Source organism: Lepus europaeus, chromosome 3 (assembly GCF_033115175.1).
Source record: "Lepus europaeus isolate LE1 chromosome 3, mLepTim1.pri, whole genome shotgun sequence".
Lineage (NCBI taxonomy): Eukaryota > Metazoa > Chordata > Mammalia > Lagomorpha > Leporidae > Lepus > Lepus europaeus.
In genome coordinates this window covers 10264801-10287139 of record NC_084829.1, presented here as the reverse complement: position 1 = coordinate 10287139, position 22339 = coordinate 10264801, and positions in this window count along the sequence as shown.

Below are 22339 nucleotides of genomic sequence, written 5' to 3'. Positions count from 1 at the left end.
CTCGTTATGTTGGAAAGCCTGAACCCCATATAATCCTTCCATCCTGAGAAAGATAGAGAGGAAATAGCGGGTTAGAACAGTACAAGGTCATAATAAACAATGGCTTCCTAAAGGCAGAGCATGAGTTATTTTTATTCTGTGAGTTGGACATTTTGAGGATCGTGATGTGGTCACCTTTTTCAATGAAGAAGTTAAAAAAATGTCTCATATTTTTAAGAGATGAGAGATTCTTAAAAATTATTTTTATTGGATAAACCAAAGGCTCTGTGGATTTGGCTGTCTCTGTTAGGAGCAGTGTGTACTTTCTCAAACACATGCTGTTTCCTTGTCAGGACAGGTGTTGATATTCTAACTACAGCGGTTCTCTTTGGATTACATCGAATTAGGATACATCCTTGAATTATAAGGAGGCTGACTGGCTAGTCTATGTTAATCACCACGCCCAGTTTTGAAGGAAACACAATGCTCCCTCCAGTTGGCTAGTCATTATCACCCCCTCTCTTCTCCAACACCCTTTAAAAATCACAGTCCAGTCTATTCCTCCCCAAAATCGAATATTAATATAATTTGCGTTCTTGATGGAACTACCATCAGGACTGCAATGCCCCGCAGCTGAAATAATATTTAAAATAGAAGGGATTTGACATTTGAGAAGTCAGTGGCTTGAAATACCCAGTTGTACTTAGCTAATTCAGTCCTTAACCTCTGGTTTCAAATAAATCAATTACAGTCGATTCCACTTCAGTTCAGAAGTGCACAGGGTTTTAGTTAATTGAATACATTTTATTCACTTGCTAGGAATATTCATTTATCAAAATTCCAAATTTAATGTACAGTTCCTTACAGGTTATGTTAGACTGCACAATCAGATCATGTGTGCTCTGCTTTCCCCAAATCCTGGATAAAAGCTAAATTTTACCTTTTTGTGAAACAATGTCTCCCCATTCCTTTCTCAACCAGAAACAAATTCACAGCAATTCTATGTCAGGCAGGAGAGCTGCCTTCCCCTACAGAGAGAAAAAAAAAAATAAAAAGTGTGGTCATCAGCCTTGTGTTAAGTTTAAATAGGTTAAGAGCAAAGCTGGATTAATTAAGTTTTTAGAAAGTATAGACCTGAAATATATATTAAAAAAAAGAAACCCAAGCGCATGGTTTCCATTAGAGGTTAACTTCTCTGCAGCTGACAGGTAGGACAGCATTTTGTGGTCTTAAAGCCACAGGCCCCTTTTCTTAACCCTCTCTCTACCTCAGCCTCCCTCCTCTGGCTTTTGGGAAAGTGCTGGTATATATACTGAGCTGTTAGCTGAGAGCAGTTGGAGTTCAGTGTGCCCAAATGAAGTTGTGCTTTTTTAAACAGATATTGATGTATGCAGTGTTTTATATTTATTGTTTGTAGCATCCTGCTGGCAGCAGTTTGCTGTTTGGAAAGGAAAGGGGTTAATTAGCGTCATTATCAATCACTAATGCTTGCCTAACGTGTCCAAAGAATAATCAAGTTAGAGGACCGGCATGAAGCCAACAGCTGCTTCATCCCACTTACAGATCTCAGCCACTCCGTGATGGGGTGGGGTGGGGGGTGGGGCTTGTGAGGAGTGGGTGAAGGGACTAGAAAAATCGGGTCAACTCGCTAGAGATCTGAGGCGGGAAAGTGCCACACAAATAAATAACCGGCTGTTTTCTTCTCCGAGTTACAGGTGCAGAAAAGGCAGTGGGAGTGAGGCCAGAGCACTGAAGTTTGTTCCTTAATTTACTTTATTGTCCAAGTTGGGCATTTGAAGAAACACATCCACGTGTCCTTACCTCTTCATGCTCTGTGGAAAGAGAGATCGGAAACTCGAGCAGAGAGTAGAGGAGGAGGAGGAGCAGAAACACCCCGGGCGTACCACCGGCAAGCCCAGGTCGAGGTCTAACATCATTCAGACGCCCCATCCCAGAAGAATGAACCCACAGAACATGGCAGGTGATAGCAGTTCTCACACCTCTGCATCCCCTCTCCGGGCTGCTTAGGACTGTTCTCCCTTGTGCATGTCAGTGAACAATTCTTTGTCGGGAACCTGGCTGAACACCTGAGCCGGCTGCACAGGTATCCTGCCTCTGCCTCCTGCCGTTCCTACTCCTCCTCACTAGATACTGAACCCCTGTGACCGATGGGGAGTGACAAACTGAGAAAGGTTGGCCCTGTCACCGGTATCCTGCCAACAGAAGGTTGTCTTTAAAAACAGTATTTGCCGTTGAACCACGAGTTGGCACTGAAGACTCCATTGATGATCAGCGTGTAGCCAACTGTTTTTCTAAAGGCAGAGATGAGTTAGTCTGAGCCAGAGACTTCAATCAACAGCAAACAGTCGTGCGATCGAACAAGACATTGGTTTCTTTCTCCAAAAGCAGCAGCCCAAACTCATCGGTGCCTGCGTGGATACACATAAAGAACACTCCCAGTCAATGGTGGCCAGGAGATCTGTCTCACCCTCTGAGAAGTGACTGGTGTTTGCCCTTGGCTCTCAGGAGACAGACGGATGTTGGAAATGGACAACTCTATAATTCGTGTGGATGGGAAGTTTCTATGTTTAAAAAGTACCATTTTGCTGTATGAGCTCATGACAAAAACAGGAACAGAGGGAAGAAAGATTTTAGGTTGATTTGAGGGTGCTAAAATAAAACTTTCAGTGTTATCCACATGGAAAACTTTAGTTTTTTTCATCCTTGGTGCTGGAACAGACCAGTAGGACCAACTTTGCTTTCACAGAAAGGTTTATTTCCCCAACAAAAGAACAATACTTCGTATACTGCAGGAGAAAGGTGCTGTAGAGCAGAAGTGAGCAGGGGCGACACCTTTGCACAGTGGGTACTGACAGCAGGCTCGCTCTTTGAGGAAGTCTGACCCTTTACCGGGTTCTTTTAGCCTTTGGCAAGTTTCACAGACCTGAACTTTCCAAACTCGCGTCCCTGGAAGAGGTGGGAATATCTCCAACAGCAGGCAGGGATTTTTAAAAAGTGGTGCAATCAATGCCATGCCTTGGTTGCACGTGATTCTTCTGCGGAAATAAGGGTCACATCCTCTGACTTCCAATAACAACCCTCAACACAGGCCCTCAGTCTGAATGAAGGTGGTCTGGCCAACCCTCCACACAGGCCCTCAGACTCAGGTGGTCTGGCCCCTGTGCCATCCATCTTGGCCCCAAGTTGGATGCCTCAAATTCTGGGCCCTTGTTTTTGCCTGGGAACACCTCTCTCTCAGCTCTCTCCACAGTTGCCCCGGCTCAGTGCTTTAAAAATCTAACTCATGCTGGGGAGATGGAATATATATATTCAAACTAAATTTAGCCGCTATAGCTTAAAATACATTTTTCCCCCCTTAGCGGACTGAGTCAACGCTAGGATCACATTTCCATTCGCTTTGTCGGCTACCAGATCCTATTTCAGGATCTCCCCTGTCTTTTTTTGGAGTCCCCAAGTCTGGGCTGCGACTTTGTCCACAGCATGGAGTCGGTCCCCAGCGCCTCTGCTCAGCTCCGGGAGCCCGGACCCCTGCCTGGGAGGAGGCGGTTCGGGGCACACCCCCGACTCCCACCCGGGAGTCCCCCGCAGGCGGAGGGCGCCTTCCCGGCTAAAGGACCCCCTCCCAAATCCTGCCACGCGCCCTTTTGTATGGGAAGCAATTGGCAACTTGCTGTTGATGGCCTGGGAGTGGGGCGGGGTGGGGAGCAGTGGAGGGGGACTGGGAGCGAGAGGGGGGCTGGCAGGGCGGGGAGGAGGCTGAGCGAGGGCCAGCAGTGGGGACGGCAGCCGGGGAGGGGGCTTTGGGGGGCCTGGGGGGCGGCCACCGGTGCTCCCGTCCAGGTTAGACCCAATTAAACCTCAGTAAGAGGCGAAGAGAGAGGTTTGGGACGTGGCGCGCTTGCGGGAGCAGCGAGCGAGAGCTGGAAGTCTCCAGGTCAGGGGTTTAAGGGCCTTTTCGCGGGCACAGCGCTTTAATTAATGACTGGAGGAAGAACCTGGGAAACTTCCTGGCCCCTACACTCCCAAGGCAGCGCCAAGTTTCGGCGTCCGGGGAGCGGGCAGATAGAGCTGCGCGGGGCTCCGGCGCCGGACACCCCCGCGCAGGCTCTCAGCCCATCTCCCTGCACACCCCGCTGCCTGCGCGCCTCCGAGGCCTGCCCTCACCTGGGCCCAGGTGCAGCCGCGAACCCGCAGCCCCGTGGCCCCAGAATCTTCTTCATGATCTCGCTTTATTGCCACAGGACTGCTGACTCTCGGGCACCCCTTGGAGCGCGCATGCTGGACCCAACTGCCTTGGGCGCGGGACGGCCCGGGGGGAGCATTAATTTGACCACCTTCTGGGGTCTGCACGCCTAAGCCAGGGTGTCCCATTAGGGTCACCCCAGAGGAGAGCCCCTCCGCAGTCCCAAGCCCGTTTGCAACTCTGGGCTTTCCCTCCCCCAGCCCTGTCCCCTCCTCCCCGACTTTTCGGGGCGGGGGCGGGGAGGCTGGCGGGGCAGGCTGGGAGGGGGGCTTCGCAGATAGTTGATATTCCGGGTCCAGCCGCTCTCCGCGCTCCCATTCTCTAAGCTCAGCCGGGGGGAAGTGTCGCCCCGGGCCAAACATATGCTTCTTTCCAGCGCGCTAATCCACCTTCAGCGTGGAGGCATAATTGCTCGAGTGTCCATGGATTCTCTGCGCTTTGTCCCTCGCTGGCTCCCATCAGCCCTGGCACACGCCATTTCAATCAAATCTTTTCAGAAAACTGTCTCCTTTTATCAAGTCCCAGCCCCTGCGAGCGACGGGAGCATTTAACAAAACACCCTCGGTGTTCCGCCCGCCTCCCAGGGCCCTGGTGGAGCAGGGAGCTGCGATTATTGCAACAACTTTTCACTGAGTTGGGTCTCCGAGGGGGGGGGGTGAGGTTGGGGGGGCGGAGGGAGGCAGAGACAGAGAGAGGCGGACGAACAACAGAAAGCAACATCCCCTGTCCAGACCCAAACAGGTCTTTCCTAAGCCCTTGGTGTCAGGTGTATAGGAAAGAAAGGTCAAAGGTCACTCTCAAAGAGAAAACATGTTTCATCTCATTTATTTATTTATTTATTTTTTCTGAAACCACAGAAATCGACTGCCTCTGTGGAGCGTTTGGGCAGTCCGGTGGGATAAAAAGACAGGCAGAAACAAGCTAGGGGCATGGGCAGAGTGCCTGGAAGGGCCCCCGTCTGGAAGATGTTATTGGTGGTCATTGCCTCTAAAAGCTAGGACAAAAAAATCCCCAGCACTGACTCCCACGTAGGCATCCACTGTTTCTTTTGTTGCTGGTGATGGGGTAGGTAGAAGTTGGATCTGAAGACCTCTGCCTAATGATAGTGCCTTGTGGTCAACCTGGAAGCCTCCCACACCCTGAGTTTTAAATCTTTTTAGCTTTGGGAAAAACAGGATTTCACTGATTAGGAGAAAAAGAAAGGAGGAACAACAGAGTAAAAAGATAAAAACTCTACAAAAGACCTGAGCAGCAGATACAAAAACAATTTATTTTTGACACTGGAGAAAAAAAGCAAGGGAGCCAAATGCAAAAGAGGAAGCGTGGGGTTTGAGTTTGGGTAGCAATTATTATGCAAATACAAACAGAGGAGATTGTAGTTCTATTATGAGAAGGCAGCTTTGCTGCTTGTTTATGAAATGAGAACGTCAGGGTAATGAACAGTTTTCTACAAACCCCAGGACACCCCATATTGAGACCGATTTCAGTGACTTTTCATTCTGCAACAGTTCATTTCGTGATGATCAAGGGGAAAAGGGCACATAAATGAACCTGCTCCCTTATTCTCCAGTCTAGGATAGAATGGGCCTTTAGGGCATGAAACTATGGAGCTTTGGGGGATTCCAGAACCTCAGTATGTGTCCAGGCTAAGGAGGAACGGGGAAGGGCTGCAAAGTGCTGTGTTCCTCCCCTCGTGCATGGACCTTCAAGGCCAATCCCACTGGGCTTGGTCCACTTCCAGAGTCAGATGAAACGCTTGACGTCTCCTGGATTGACAAGTGGATAAGCCAACCTCACTGCTAACGTCAACACCAAGGTGTTAATTGTAAGTCAGATCTCTGTGATCAGAGTTTTCCTATGTAATGGGAAACATGTTTCCTTGAATTCTCTAAAATATTCAGGCAAGAGGATTTGGAGAGTAGGGGAGGCTGTCCAGACTCATCCTAAGATCTGGAAAGTAAGATATGTTTCTTAGGTAGTAGATTCATGCCTGGAGAACAAGAAAACACTTTCTTCATGGTCACAAAATAGTAAGGAAGGGATAACATCCTTCATAACCCCAACCACAAGCATTGTTAAGAAAAAGAGGGAGAGTGACTTTAAGATTTTGATTCATGTGTTTATATCATGGTCTTTTTTTTTTTTTTTGTAATTACAGAACAAAAGAAGGATTCAATAACACTAAACCTCCTGGAGGGGGTCTTAACCTAGAGAGCGGAGGTGGATTCATCCTGGGAAAAGAGGAAGTTAAATTCTGGCCACTAAGATGGCTACACTGGAGAACCCTCCAGTGGAGAACATAATCCTTGCATACTCACTCACCCTCCACAGCCAGTTGAATGGGAGGACCCAAGATAACGGTTGCAAAAAGGAAAACTTTCCTTGGGACATCAGGGAGCATGGGAAGTGAGGAGTCCTAACCTTGAGGAGGTTTCTTGGAAGCCAACGAGGTCTCAAAGAGTCCCACAAAGTTTGGAGTCTGGACACAGAGTGGGCTTCTTATCTTTCTGCATCTTGAGCCATGATCACATGGTTCCGTCTTGGATCAACTGGAACAAGGTGGGTCTGGGAGAGACCTTTTATTAGGAGCTAAAGAGCTCCAGGGGACTTCTAAGTAGCCTTGAAACTACACCTTTAAGAACTCTACAAACAACAGTATAGAAACAACTTTTGATCAGGAAAATCTAAAGTTAACGATGAGACCATACTTGGGGAGACTTTCTTTTTTAAACACTCAAAAAGATAGATATCTCTCCAAACCCCAACTGTACCACAGCTTTCCAACTCCCTGTTGCAAGGTCCAGCAGCGTTTTGTTGGTTTGGATCAGGAAAAGCCAGGGAGGGGGCTGGCAGGCATGCCTGGAGAGGCATTCCCACACAAGCTTCAGCAATGCTGTGTTCCTCAGTGGTAGAGCTTGCAATAGGGAGAATCCACCTGCTGGTTTCTGCACAGGCCTCTTGCTAGTAACTTGGGGGAATCCTGGGACAGATAAAAAGCCCTTGAAAATTGCCTCTAGTATAACTCCCCTGGAAATCAGTCATGCCCAGAGAATCCAGTCACTGGCGAGTCACTCAGACAGTGGAGCTACTCAGAAAACCATCTCATTTGGTGTAAGTCTGGGGAAAGCTCTTCCAAGAAGAGGAAGTTTGAAGGGAACAGGGTTTGAGAGACTCCTTCGCATTTCCCTCCCACCCTGTCATCTTTCCTTCTCCTCCCACTGAGCCTGTTGGCTGAACTTAGTGTTTCTTTGTATTTCCCTCCTTTGCTGAGAAAACCTTAAGAACCTTCCACCAGACTTAGATTTAACCACAACCTTTACTGAATCTGGCTTATGAAAACCAGACTTTGCTAAGAGACGGGTCTTCTGGCAGCAATTAGTCTGACTTTTCTTTAACAAAATTCTTTGTAATGCCATTCAGAAAACGGGTCGGTGGGAGTTTGTGGCAGCCAGCACTTATGTGTGTGGGTGGGTATGGGAGGGGTAGTTGGGGTGGGGGATGGTGTTACAGAGGCCAATTTGTATGACTTGGTGGGGGGAAAAAAAGTCCTGTTAGCATATTAACTTTGGGAGCTGTGAAATATTTAATTAGTGCACTGGTTGGAATCTTATTAAAATTGACTCTATTTCTGAAGATGCCCTGAAAATCCGCTTGTTCCTCTCCTCTGTGCGCATCACCGTCTCTTCCTGCCACTGACTGATTTCAAACAGTTTACCACATCAATTTATCTTTAAGAGCGGGGCTGCCTGGAATGAATGAAAGATCCCATTAGTGCATATTACAATGTAGAAGATTCTAGGGACCGACATGAGGACAGGGAACAAGAACATGGGTGAGTACGGGGACAGCAATCCGTCAACAGCGCAGCAGTCACCAGTCCTCTGGTTCTGACCCTGGGGCAGCAAGACCGCCCTAGAGATGCCTTCCTCCCTGTATGTATTTAAAAATCCAACCCCACAACACACACAACAAACAAGAGACCCATTCATAGAGTCTGCAAAGCCACCTTCTTCTCCTGGTTATGCAAATACTAAATTGAATCAACCGGCTATAACGTTCAGCCCATTGCTGAAATATGATAGAAAAAAAAAAAAGTGGAGTATTCCAAGGAAATTGATTCCAACAGTTCGTTTTCAGCCGGTGTGGACGTCTGTGTGTTTGAAGGTGGAGACACAGACTCATCTTGTTCAAGGGGAGGCTGCCATTCTGCCGAGCAGCCCTCTCTCCAGGGGCGGTCAGGATCTCATCCACCTGAGACGCCTTGCAGTCCAGGCTGGGCAGCCGGCTCCGGGGCACAGGGCTCTTCTCGGAGCTCCCTCCCGGTCCGGTTTCCCTGCGGTGGACAGGAGCCCGGATCCGAAGGGCCAATTGAATTGAGAGTGCACCCCGGCCGGGAAGGCAGCCAGCTCCTACCTCCAGTCCTGCCCGGAAGGAGGAAAGGACGGCGGAGCCAGCCGGAGCGCCCGCTGGGAGCGGACACAGGCTGTCCTCGCGTTCAGACCCAGGGCGCCAGGAGAGAACTGGGTCTTGTTCCCAAAAACCAGAGGACCACGCAGATCAAGTTCCTTCTCCTCTCTGAGCCTCAGAGTAACTGATTTCACCAACTTAACGGACAACGGTGCCTGCAGGACCTCAGTTTCCCCCAACGCAGAAACCGAGATGGGACGTTTCTGAGGGGGCCAGGGCGCTGACAACAGCCGTGGGAGTATCAGTGTCTCTCCTCTAGTCCAAGGCGATGCACCCTGGCACGTGACCCCACCCCCAATCCCCAAACCCCCGCTCCGGCAGAGTCCCAACCCCAAACAAGGAGGCCAAGACACAGCGCGCCCAGCTCTCCACCACCATCTCCATCTTACGCATCGTCCAAAAAAAAAAAAAAAAATCCAATCTTTCTGCACACCCAATACATCATTTCAATAAGAACGACTTCACTTTAATAAAGATTTAATACGTTAAATCTGTCTTTGTCGCTGATGGATGCTCCTTTGTCTTGAAAACGATTTGAGCTCTCCGGATCAAGCATTCCGGGGGAAATGCGGTCCGGGGGAGTCGGGGGCGGGTATTGTTTGCCAACACTTCTGGGGAGGACAGCGCGCCCGCGTGCGCACTGACACGCACACGCCCGCACGCGCAGCGGCCTGCTGGCTTTTTCTCGCGGGCTAGCCCCCCGGCACGGAAACCTGGAAAGCGCTCTCCGACTGCCCGGGACGTGGCGGGCCGGGAGGGGTGGGCGTCTGTCGGAGACTCATTGGCCCTGAATCACACATTTTCACGGCTTCCAAAGAAAAGGTAAAGCTAATGTCTGGCTCAATTAATAAACATGGTAATTTCACACCCGGAGAAGGACATAATTTCATCCGAGCGCTATCGGCGCCATCACAAAGGGTCAGGGCGCAGCTGCGGCGAACCCGGGTCATTACGGAGTCGCCGAGCGGCTCCCGCGCCGCGGCCCAGCGCGCGCCTCCAGGCAAGGGATGGCTGCGGGCGAGGCCGGGGCTTCCCCCGATAAAGGACTTACCCACCGTGCGGGAAATGGAGGAGTAATCAGCTCGCAGACGTAGCGCCCGCCTCGGCCCCCCTCCTCCCCCCCCTCTCCATTTACTTTTTTTTTTTTTTAAATAAAAAGATGAAACAAGCAAAAAAACGCCCCCTGCCCATCCTCCGAGCCTCTCTCTTCCCTTATAACAAAACCGCCATCAGCACCATAATACGCACGCACACGAACCTATGTTTGTTTGGTAGGGGTTGTCCTTGATTCGCTGTCAATAGCCACCTATTGTATCTATAAATTTCGGGACAGTTGTAGTTGATAAATTTCTGATGTCAAGATTTGGGGCCAGGAGCTGGGAGACAAGATATTAGCTCCAATCTCATAATCTCTTAATCACATTACACTTTAAGTGAGCATGTGTAATTTCACCCATCAATGATTTATTTAAGCATTTGGAACACAATTACTCGTCTCCTATACAAACGCAGACCGCAGCATTGTTTGCTAGGGAGAAATCCTGAGGTTTAGGAAACAGAACGTATCTTTCCCGTTCCATGACGTGCCCCACCTCACAATCAAAATTCATCTGTGACCGAGAGACCCGCAGGGCCCCGCACCTCAAAGCAAGGGCCCCCAAAGGCAGATCCCCGCGAGCCGCAAGGGGGGCGCCCCTCCTCCCTCTCCCGGGTTAGGTTTTTAAGCAGATCTTCAAAGCTGAAATAAATGCCCATTAAATAGTCGCATGCAAATAGGATGGAGCCGGGCAGCTAAACACACAAAGCACATCTCACATAAAACAAAAGCATGATTGATGGCAAACCCGAAAGATCATGTTTTTTTTTTTGGAAAAAAAATTATACTTGTCTAGTCTCCCAGGTGTCTAAATTATTGAAGAGCCATGTGCGAGTTTCCATGGGAAAAGGTGGCCCAGGTTAGGGGCCGGGGGCCCGCGCCGTGGGAGCCAGGGTTGGGGGTCACTCTCTCCTGCACGGCATTTTAACACCTTCTTCTCTGGGCGGATGGGGAGGCGGGACAAGCCCGACCGCTGTGGTGTGCAGGGCCGACGGCCAACGCCCCGCGCGGCGGGCAGGTGCCAGGGCTGTACTCCAGCCGGGTGCTCGTCCCGAGCTGCCCGGCCCAGCCATGCCCTGCTGTCCGCGACGTGGCGGGAGCCTCAGGAGCCAGGCGCAGGCTGCAGCCAGCCGGGCCCAGGATGCCGGACCCCCCTTCCCCGTCCCGAGCCTTTGTTCGGCCCCTTTCAGGGCCTGTGAGCGGGGCAGCGCTGTGGAGAGGGAGGCGAGCAGGGTCGCCCCGTCGGGTGGGGGGGAAACCGGGTCGTGCGCGCGCCTGGCTCAGGGTGGGAGTCGGCGCTGGAAGCGGGCAGCCCCTGGGGATTTACCAAAACAGGGCGTGGAATGGAGGAAAGGTTCCAGTATCTATTTGAAACCTAGGAGAGAAACCTTTGGGAAGAAGGGAAAATCGTGTTTCTCGGCTTTCTCTCTTTTTTCCTGTGTGCGCTTTGTCTCTGTCTCTGAACGTCTCTCTCTCTCTCTTTTTGTTATCAGCTCTCCAGCTCGGCTCCCTTTCTGGCTATCTTCCCTTTCTCTCCTCGCCCCCCACCCCGTCCTACTCTCTTTTCCCTGCCCCCCTCCCCTCCCCCACTCCTTTGACAAATATGGATAAAAAAAAAAAAAAAAAAAAAAAAGAGCCGAGCTTTGACGATCCCTGCCTTGGGCCGGGCGGGGAGAGCGGCTTTGTCGGGAGGAGGTCGGCTTCGACGGCCTCGGGCCAGCGACGGCAGCCCGGGCGCCCCCTTTCTGGCTGAGCTGCGAGGAAGGGGCGCGTGGGTCCAGCGCTGGCCTGCAGGTGTGGCGGCCACGTAGTGAATGCCAGCCCCACACCTGAACCAGCCCGTGCTGGCTGCAGCCAAGCTCGGTGCCTTCGTTAGAGCCACGACAAAGAGTAATTACATATTAGAAAACAAAACAATAATTACCCCAGCCAGGCGACACACCCGTCGGCGAAGCTCAGTCGCCTGGGTTTGCGCACAGCGAAAGCCCGCGGCGCCCGCGGCTGACTCAGCAGCTCCGAGAGGCCCGGCCCCCGGCCCCCGGCCCCCGGCTCGCGTCCACCGGGCCCACGCGTGCGAACCAGCGAGCGCTCCGGAGGCCGGACGGCGCTGCCTACCCCCGGGCCTCAGCCCGTGGGCGCTGTCGGGCAGGAAAGACTTGTCCCGAGCACCAGACCACCGGCTCCCGGGACAGCCGAGTTCTGTTTTCTAATCCAGGTGCACACGCAGACTCCAGAGTTGGAACGATTGTCTTTGCGTTTAGGGTGGAGACAGCCGATCCGCGCTTGTGAATTCTGCCCCCAGCACCTGTCACCCGGTGCCTCGGTGACTGCGCTCTCTCTCCGGCCCCGGCTTTGGACAGAGCCAGACAGGAGCACGTCCCTAACCTAGGGACCCTGCCCAGAGCAGCCACATGCCCAGCTTCCTCTTAGACCAGCCCTGGGGAGGCTCTCCTTTGGATCCTGGATCCTCCAGCGCGCCCTCTGGTTTATCCCGGGACCCCGGGCACCCGGAGTAGATAGATGTAGGATTTAGCAGGATGTGTGTGTGTGTGTGTGTGGGGGGGGGAGTTGTTCGGAAGCAGAGGTGTCACCGAGCTCAGCCCAAGGCTCTCCAGGTCGCGCTGCCCAGAGAGGTGGCTCTGTCTGCGGAACGCGCGCACAAACGCAACCTGGGCCTCGGAACGCAGCCGGAGGATGCAACCGAGCTAGGAACGCGGGGCCCCGGGCTGGAGCTTTTCTCCGGGTCTCTTCTCCCGCCGGCCCCGGGCGTGTCTCCCCGGGGTTGGCGCCTGCCTTTGCAGCGAGGGGGTGCGGGCTGGGGGCGCCGGGGCGCGCCGAGGCCGAGGGGGCGTCGGAGGCGAGAGCCCAGCTTCTCCAAACGCACAGGAAAGCCCCGCACCCTTGACCCGGGCCAAAGCCCAGAGCACCCTCTTAGGCCCCAGGGGCCTGCGCTGGCCTTAGCTGGGCGGCACCATCCGCAGGCGGAGGGAAAGGTCGCGGCGCTCCAGGGTGGAGACTGGGACGCGGGGAATCTGCGAAGCCGCGGTCGGGCGTGGCTGTGGTGTGCGGGAGGCCCGCGCTCGCCCTAGCGCCCTCTGTAGGGCTCCTAGGCCCCGCAGGCGGGGACGGCTCGCCTTTCATCCCCCAGGGCTCACAGGACAAAGGACCTATAAAAAAAAAAAAAAAGAAAGAAAAACACCCAACAACAAAAAAATATCAGCTTGACCCCCAAAAGAACGCTGTTTAATGAGGTGGAAAATTCTTCCACACAAATTGCTTTTTCTACTATTTTATGAGAGTTCATAAATGTTAATGAAATCCAGTTACCAAAAAGTAACATACATCATTGCAGCTGAAGGGGAGGAAGGTGGTGGTTAACGCACAATCATAATTAAAATAACAGCAGCCGCGGCGGCAGCCACGCTGCCCATGGCTAATGCGGTTGGAGGCCCTGTCCAGCTGCACCCGTCCTAGGCGATCCCGGCCGCGCGTGGGCCCTCGCTGGACCCGGAGAGAACCAGGCCAGTCTAACCGCAGCGGTGACAAGGACACAGCCCCCGATGGAGAGGTGCGCAAGCCTGGCCAATCAGACGCCAAATAAAATCCCCAAGGGCTCCTCTGTTCCGTTTGCTTTGCAATGGGGAGCTGGGTAGAGACTCGGCTTCTTCAGAACTCATTCAGATAAAGGGGCTAAAGGAGCCCAGTGGTAGGGCCCAGGGGAACAGGAGGGGCGGAGGTGTCAAGGTCACTGTGCGCCCAGCCCACAATGCATGTTTGCATTTCCCTTTCTTTCTGGGCACCGGAATGTCAGTGGCTAGAGCAAGCCATCTTATTCTGGGTTTCTGTGTTCAGCACTAGGCCTAGGATTGGGCTTCTAGTAGGCATGTGTTGAGTACGCGAATGATTGAACGGCCACAGAGAGTTAAATAACTCAATGGACTATCTACTTGCTGACATCTGAAGATGGGCTATGATGTTCAAGCATTCCATATTTTCAATACTCAACAATTTTTAAAAATGATTTATTTGAAAGGCAGAATGACGGGGAGAGACAGAGATCTTCTATCTGCTGGTTCACTCTCCAAGTGCTTGCAATAGTTTGGGCAGGGCCAAGCGGGAGCCAGGAGGCAGGCACTAGATTTGGGACTCCTACTTATGTGGTAGGAACCCAAGTACTTTTGGCCATCATCTGCTGGCTCTGAGGTGTACCAGAAGGGAAATATAGAGAAACGGAGACTCGAACCAGGCTTGGACATGGGATGTAGGCGTCCCAAGTACTGGCTTAAATTGCTGTGCCACAGTGCTGACATCAACAAATAATTTTTTAAAATTTATTTATTTGAAAGGCAAAGAGGAGGTGAGGGGAGAGGCATCTTCTCTTCCATCTGCTGGTTCGCTCCCTAAGTGACCTTAACAGCCAGAGCTGGGCCAGATCAAAGTCAAGGACCCAGACCTGCATCTGGATCTCCTACGAGAGTGCTAGAGTCCCAAGCATTTGGGCCACTATTTGCTGCTCCCTCAGGTACATCAGCAGGAAGTTGGATTGGAAGTAGAGCGGCTGGGAGTTGAGCTGGCACTCGGCTGTGGAATGCTGCTGCCCCAAGTGGCGGCTTAGCCTGCTGTGCGACAGTGCCAGCTCCAGTAAGTGTTTCTTGATATATACTTTATACCCGGACCTGTTCTTGGCACTGGATTGCAGTCAGCAACAACAGCAACAAAACAGACCGAAATCTCGGCCCTAAGGAAGCTGACATCCTCAGTATGTTATGTGACAACTGAGCAACTTCCTGTCCGACTATGGGAAAAATCAGCTACATTTGCAGTAGCCCTCTCCTGTTCCCTTTAAAAGCTGCTAAAATCCGGTCTTTTCTGTTTTGCCCACGTTGCTTACTATTTCATGTCATCGCTATGTAAGTGCTATTGCTAATAACTACCTTTTCTTAGCCCTTATCTTGTGCCAGTTTCTGTAGTCAGCTTACCTTGTCTAGACTCAGCAACCCTTTAAAAAACACTTTGTTGTTTATATCTTTAATTTTTAAAGGCGGGAACGCAGGCCGAGAGAAGGTAAGTAATGTCTCAGGTCACCCAGAGTAGCCAGCTGAGCCTGATCTGAAACTGTGACAGTCTCCTGGGGCGTGCACTACCCGGAGCTCTCAGCTATGGTGACCCCAGACCAGCCGTTTGTCCTCGGTTTTCTTCCAAATACCTTTCCAGTTTACACTGACCGTACTGCGCTGAGGATAAAATTTGATCCATTTATGAAAACACTTTGGATAGGTTAAACTGCCCCATGAATATATGAGTTTGTATCATTGTGCTTATTAGGTGCAGATACAGATCTGTAATCACTAGTACCTACAACCACCTACCGTGCAGCAGCAGTCACTGACATTGATGGGACTTTGCTGTGGGATGGAGAAGTGATGGATTTAATGAGAATGAGAGAGAACCGGTGCTGGTTCATGAAGGAAATACTCTGTGTTGACGGGTTGGTTCTTTCTGCTGAGCCCCTCTGCATTCAGTGGGATCTCAGGGTATGACAGGGGTGGGTGTCTGAGGCCCCTGCCCACCCCTACACAGTCTTCCTTGGAGGCATCCTCCTCCTAATTGCAGGGTGCTCTGCTGTGCCTTACCTGGCCGGCCCATTAGCCCTGCTGCCGGCCATCACTTGCAGCAGTCAATTCAGGCACAACAATGAGAGAGGTTAAGTGTTCATTTTTGTAAGTAAATTTGCAATGCTGCTTTGAGACAACATAATTGCTACTTCCCACGTCTTATTGTGTCTGGTAGAGAAATGGTCACAAAGACATCAAACAAGCATCCAGTCTCTGTTACCGCCTCCTGCACCTGTCAGCTTCCCAAAAGTGGTCAAGGTGTGGTGGGTGTTTGGAGACCTTTAGTGGATTTTTACCTTAGTCACTTGTCTAGGAAAACACCTGGAGATGCCTTTAATGTTCCAAACTTGGGTCAGTTAGTCGAGGAAGGAACAGACAGAGCTACCACGGACACATCGATTTCTTAATTATCACAATAATTAGTCTTTATTCATTCTTTAACCTGTTCCTGTGTTTATTCAACACTTTTGTGTTCTTAGGAATTACAACATTCCAGTGAGAAATTTCCAGGCTGGTGAGGAGGAGGAAGAGGAAAAATGTCATTACAGAATAGGGATGCAATGTCGATTAGATTTATGTGTAGACTAGGTCTGCATCAGCTTGTCGTTTTGATGTGTGGGACCAGGCTGGCGTGTGCGTTCTGAGTTGGGGTGATATTGTCCTCAAAGGGGATAAAAATTATTTCTTAGAGGGCAATAAAATCTTAGATATTACAATTTTAAAAAATATTTATTTATCTGAAAGAATTACACAGAGGGGAGAGAGAGAGAGAGGGAGGGAGGAAGAGAGAGAGAGAGAGAGAGAGAGAGAGAGAGAGAGAGAGAGAGAAGATGAAGAGAAATAGATCTTCCATCCACTGGTTCACTTCTCAGATAGCTACAATGGCCAGGGCTGAGCCACTGAAGCCAGGAACCTGGAACTCCATCAGGGTCTCCCACATGGGTTCTGGGATCCAAACACTTGGGCCATCTTCCCCTGCTTTCCCAGGTGCATTAGCAGGGAGCTGGATCAGAAGTGGCGCATTCAGGACTCAAACTTGCACCCATATGGGATGCTGATGCTGCAGGCCATGGTGTAACTTGCTATAACACAGTGCCAGCCTCCTCTTGTTAGACTTTAAATTGAATTTATTTTTTCTCCTTGGAGTGATAATGAAAGAAATGGTGATAACCACTGGGGGAATAGAACTTGACTCATTAGCTCAGGCTAAGTCTGTTTAAAACTACCAGTTAGGCATCACTGCTGAGTTGGCTAGTTGGTTAGAAAATAGCAATCGGTTTGGTTGCTTTATCCAAAAATTTGTTAAAATTTTATAAAATATATGTGAGTCATAGCTTGATGTGGAAAGATCTCCTATGCCTCATACAATGAGTAAATAGATTCTCAAATACTCCTCTAGCTTCCTCAGAAATTAGTTAACTCTGTAAATAAAGATTATAGAAAGCAATGGGGTAGGCAGTATCTTGAGTACTGGCTTTGCATGCCACTGAATTCCTGATTCCAGCTGCTTGCTAATGCATAATACTGGGAGGCAGCAGGTGATGGCTCAAGTAGTCAGGTCCCTGCCGCCCACGTGGGAGACCCAGACTGAGTTCCCGCTCCTGTCTGATCTCAGCTAGTGTGGGCATTTAGAGAGTGGACCAGTGGGTGTGAGCTCCATCTGTCTGTCCTTCTCTCTAGCTAGTGTGGGCATTTAGAGAGTGGACCAGTGGGTGTGAGCTCCATCTGTCTGTCCTTCTCTCGACCTCTCAAATACATTTTAAAAGAAAGGAAGGAAGGGAGGGAGGAAGGAAAGAAAGAATAAAGGATTGCTTAAAGGGGGTGGGCATAATGTTTCCATCCTTGGGATGCCCACATTTCACATCCGAGTGCCTGGAATTGAGTGCCCGCTCCACTTCCCAATCAGTTTCCTGAAAATGCACTCCCTGGGAAGCAACAGAGTCAAAACAAAACAAAAAACTTTAAACAACTTACTCTTTTTATTAGTATGCCATTTTTTTTTAAAATTTTTTGCAAAGATTTATTTATTTATTTGAAAGACAGGGTCACACAGAGAAAGGGACAAACAGAAAGAAAGAGAGAGATAGCTTTCATCTGCTGGTTCACTCCCCAAGGCGTCTCAGGCTGTGGCTTAATTTGCTATGCCACAAGGCTGGCCTCTCATATATTTAAAAAGAGAACTCAGTTAGCTCTGGGAAAGTACTGAAAACTAACTGTTGGCTTCAGTCTCCCTCTGCAAAAAGCAGTTGCTCAGATAAAAGGTTGTCCTCTTTGGAAGGGCAAGCTTTTGGACAGATGAATTCCCATATGATTACTTACAAGTAGATGATTGTTGAATTGGCAAGCGTGCGTCCTTTCATTCACAAAGAGGATAAGAGATCAAATTTTATTACACAGAGAAAGCAATAAAATCCTTTCACAAGGTTGTAGGCACTTAATTCTTTTGGTTTGCGATTTTTGTCCTTTGGGCTAACTGAAATTACCATTTCTATACCGTGCCCAAAGCGTAGGCTAAGATATGGCTGAGCCCAAGATCTGGGATTCTGGAGGTAGCATTGGAAGGAATTTTTCTCTATATAAAGGCGTTTAAGTAGTAGAACATAAGACAAATTGGAAAACAGAGTCGAATAGTTAGACTCTAAGAGTCAAGAAAACAGAAGTGATGGTGGCCACCGAGCAACAGGAGTGAAAGGAAAGGGAGAAAACTGGCCCTGGGGGAAAGCAGGGTGGAAATGGTCACAGCAACAGCTTCACCTGCACTGGCCTCATTGCTAAAGAATAATAGAACCCCCTGCTTCTCCTTCCTCCAGAGTTTAAAAACCACAGAGGCCTACCACCCACAAAGTCATCCTAAGGAGTCAGCGCACACATTAGAGTGTGCTGGCTGCAACCCGGGCACAGGGCTCCTCGCCAGCAAAGGACCAAGCCCAGACAGCGGGAGCAGCTAGTGACTTCCCAAAACAGGGCCAAAGAGGGCACCACCCCAACCTGCAGTGCTGGAGGACTAGCCTCCCGTCCGTCTGAGTCAGGAGCCACCAGCGGGGCTATGGGTAGACATAAACTTCTCCGGATAAATCCTTCTCGTGTCAAGTCGCTGCTCGTCCAGGGACATGCCCTGCTCACAGAGGCAGGGACACAAAAGCCATTTGTTAACCCTGCAGACAGGGCTGTAGGGGCAGCAAGAGAAGGTTGACCACATTCCTCAGCAAATGCAACAATTCTTCCCATTCACACCATATTAGTAGTGACTGTTTTATTGTAGTCTTGTTTTTGTGCCTGTTGTTCCTTTAATGACACCATTTCCAGAAGTTGAAAAGTTGACTGCTAACATTTGCTTCAGTCTAAATCTTGTTGTTTAAATTTTCGGTGAGAGAGAGAGAGAAAGAAAAGCAGTTCTGTTTAAAGGAATCTCAGTTTTAAACTCCTCCAAAGTTCTTTCTTTGGATCTGTGACACTAGATGTTAATTTAATAGTTATAAATAGCCCCCATTGTAAAATGAAGAGGGACGTAGTTGGAGTTGGCTGTGGCTTAGTGGGAAGAGGCGTGGCTTTGGCAACTGAAGGCAGTTTTCAGCTCTGGGCAAATGACTTGCTGTGGATGGCTGCCCACTTCCTCATCTGTAAAGTGGGCATCCCCACCATCATCGCGATATATAGCAGAGGGATGTCGGGTGGATTGGGTGAGATCAAGGTTACTGCAAATGTGCAGGGTGCTTTGAGAACACACAGTGGTCTTATCATTGGGTTGGGTGAGCTAACCCAGCGCTTCGCCTCCGGATCTTCACACTCACTGTTTTTTTCACCGAAGTCCCTCTGCCACACGGATTAGTGCAGAGTATGTCGCCGTAGCTATGATTGTGTTCCCAAGAATGCATCCAATAATACCAGCTGCTCCCCCACAAAACTGCAGTGGCTCCGCTTGCGTAAGGATTAACTTCTGCACCTTTTAGGAAGCCATAAAAGGTCTTTTCTGAGCCCAGTCCTGTTTTTCTAGACTTTGGTTTCATTAAATACCTTGAAATAGCCCATGCTTTGGCTGCTCCAATCCCCTTGCCTTGCCTTGAACATAGTGAGGACTTCCAGACCTCCTGACTTCCACCCAGCCTGGAGCACTGCTCCTCTTACCAAAGAAAAGCAAGGCATTCTCTTTAAAGCCCAGCTTATCAACTCATCTCTAGTCAGAAGCAATCATCTCCCCTTCTGACTTTTTATGGCTTATCGCTTTAACTGTATTTAACTCTACTTTAATGCTGTTTAAAGCTCCCTGCTGCGAACCCCGAGTCATCATTGTTTATTGAACATCCTTTATCTTTATCATAAAGTAAGTAACTGCGATGCTGTGAGTGCTTCAGGTACAATGAAGCCTTGTCTAATAAAGCAGGAGGAGTGCTCTCACCCTATTGTGGGTTTGATGAGTTGTTTATGTCTGTTTCCTTTATTGGATGACAAGTGTGTTGAAGGCGGGATCATACTTCATTTATATCAGTGTTTCTCATGGTTATTAGTAGAGGGTCTTGCATGCAATAGTAACTAAAGAGAAAGTGTAGTTGATCAGATACATTTTGTGAAGTTTAGATTTCTTGTTGATTAAAAAATGTTAAATAAGGGGCTGGGGTTGTGGCAGGGTGGGTTAAGCTGCCAGCATCCCATATTGGAATACCCTGGCTCCTCTGCTTCCAATTTAATTCCCTGCTAATGCACCTGAGAAAGCAGCAGAGGATGGCTCAAGTTCTGGGGTCCTTGCTACTGTGTGGGAGACCTAGATGGAGTTCCTGGTTCCTGGCTTTGGCCTGGCCCAGTGCTGGGTGTTGCAATCATTTGAGGAGTGAACAAGCAGATGGAGGACTCTTCTCTGTCTCTCCCTTTCTCTCTCTGATGCTCTGCCTTCCAAATAAATTAATCTTAAGAAAGAAAAAAGAAAAATGTTAAACAAGATACAGAAATACAACAAAATTTGGAAATGGGCATTGGTAGAGTTTTTTTTTTTTTTTTTTAATCTGTTTATTTGAAAGAGCGACAGAGAGAGAAAGCAAGAGACAGAGAGACTTTCCATCTGCTGGTTCACTCTCAAATGCCTGCAACAGCCAGGATTAGCCTAGGCCAAAGCCAAGAGCTAGGAACTCCATCCCAGTCTCCCATGCGGGTGGCAGGAGCCCAAGTAATTGAGAGCCATCTTCCACTGTCTCCCAGGTGCATTAGTAGGAAGCTGAATTAGAAGCAGAGTAGCCAAGACTCACCCAGGCACTTTGATAGTGGGTGTAGGCGTGACAAGTGGCCACTTAGCCCGTTGTACCACAGTGTCTGTTCCAGAAGATATGTTCTTGAAAATCGGTGACTACATCCAGTTTCTTGTTATGTGAAAACTAGCTCTAATTTCTCAGTTCCGTCATCATCACCATTTATTCAACATCCTTTCTGGCTGTAATGAAATAAATTAAGGCAATGCTGTACACGCTTCAGCTACAAGGAAGCCTTGTTCAATGAAGTCCCAAGAATGCTCTCATCCCGCTTTGTGTTGGAGTCATTGTTTGTTTCAAAGTGAACTCTTCAAAATCTTTGTAGAGAAACCCAAGTGTTGAGTCCTTTTGTCAGTGAGGACTTTGTGTTAAGTTTCTCTGTCAGGGTTTCTGGGAGCAGAAATTGTACCTTCCCACTTTCCTACAACCTGAACCATTGCCAGGAAACCATGTAACTGCCTTTTCATTTTGTCTAAAGGACTCTTCCAGGAAATCCCTGTTGAAATATCAGGGCTGTGCTGACAATGGCCCTTTTTGGCCCCTGAAATTTCCCACTGCAGTTTAGGTGCCTAGTTGTCATCTGAATTAATGATGGAGCCATTAGGTTTTACTGGGTAATTAACAAGTACTGGGGAGGGGGATCCTGGGTGATACATATTTGCCCCTTCCTGTATTTACAATGGAGGAACGTTAATTCGAAGTGGAGGCTGCTTTGGGCCACTTGTGTTCAGGTGACTGGAGGCCAGGGAGGCCCCATTATGACTGCACCAAGGGAATGAAAAGACTGGGCCCTCAGAGGGCTGGTGTCAACGTGAAGACTCGTCCCTCACATGTGCTTTTTTTTTTTCTTTCTTTTGTTTCTTTTTCTTTCTTTCTTTATTTTTTTTTCTTTACATGTGCTTTTTAACTTTCCATTTAGCATGCAAGGAAAAAACAAACACACGCACACACAGCCAAAACCAAGCCTGAAGCGAGCACACAGCATAGGCAGAATCCTCCTCCAGTGAGGATTCAGAACACAGCCTCTATGGAGAACATCCCTTCCCCAGCCAGGTGCTGATTGTCTGAGGTGAGAGTCTTTTTCCATTTTAAATGTTATGCTTTTTTTTTTTTTCACACAGCATGAAAAATGAAAGCAGCAGGAAAGGAAACATTGCAAAAATCTCTTCTCTGGGCTTGCGTTGTGGAGTAGTGGGTAAAGCCACCACTTGGGATGCTGACGTCCCATATGGGCACCAGTTTGAGTCCCAGCTTTTCCATTTCCAATCTAGTTCCCTGTTAATGCACTTGGGAAAGCAGCAGAGGATGTTCCAAGTGCTTGGCTCCTGGCACCCATGTGGAAGACCCAGAAGAAGTTCCTGGCTCTTGGCTTTGGGTTGACTCAGCTCCAGCTGTTGTGGCCATTTGGAGAGTGAACCAACAGATGGAAGATCTCTCTCTCTGTCTCTCCCTATCTCTCTGTAACTCTTTCAAATAAATAAATTAATTAAAAAATCTCTACTCATTAGGTTGTATGATGTCCCCTCCAAATTATGTTCAAGGAAGGCCTAACCCCACTAAGCTGGGAGGTGGCTTGATTTGGAAACAGGGGTTGTTGCAGGTGTGATTAGTTAGGCTGTGGTCATACTGGTGTGGGATGGGTCCTTGATGTAGTCTGACTGGTGTCCTTAGGGGAAGAGGG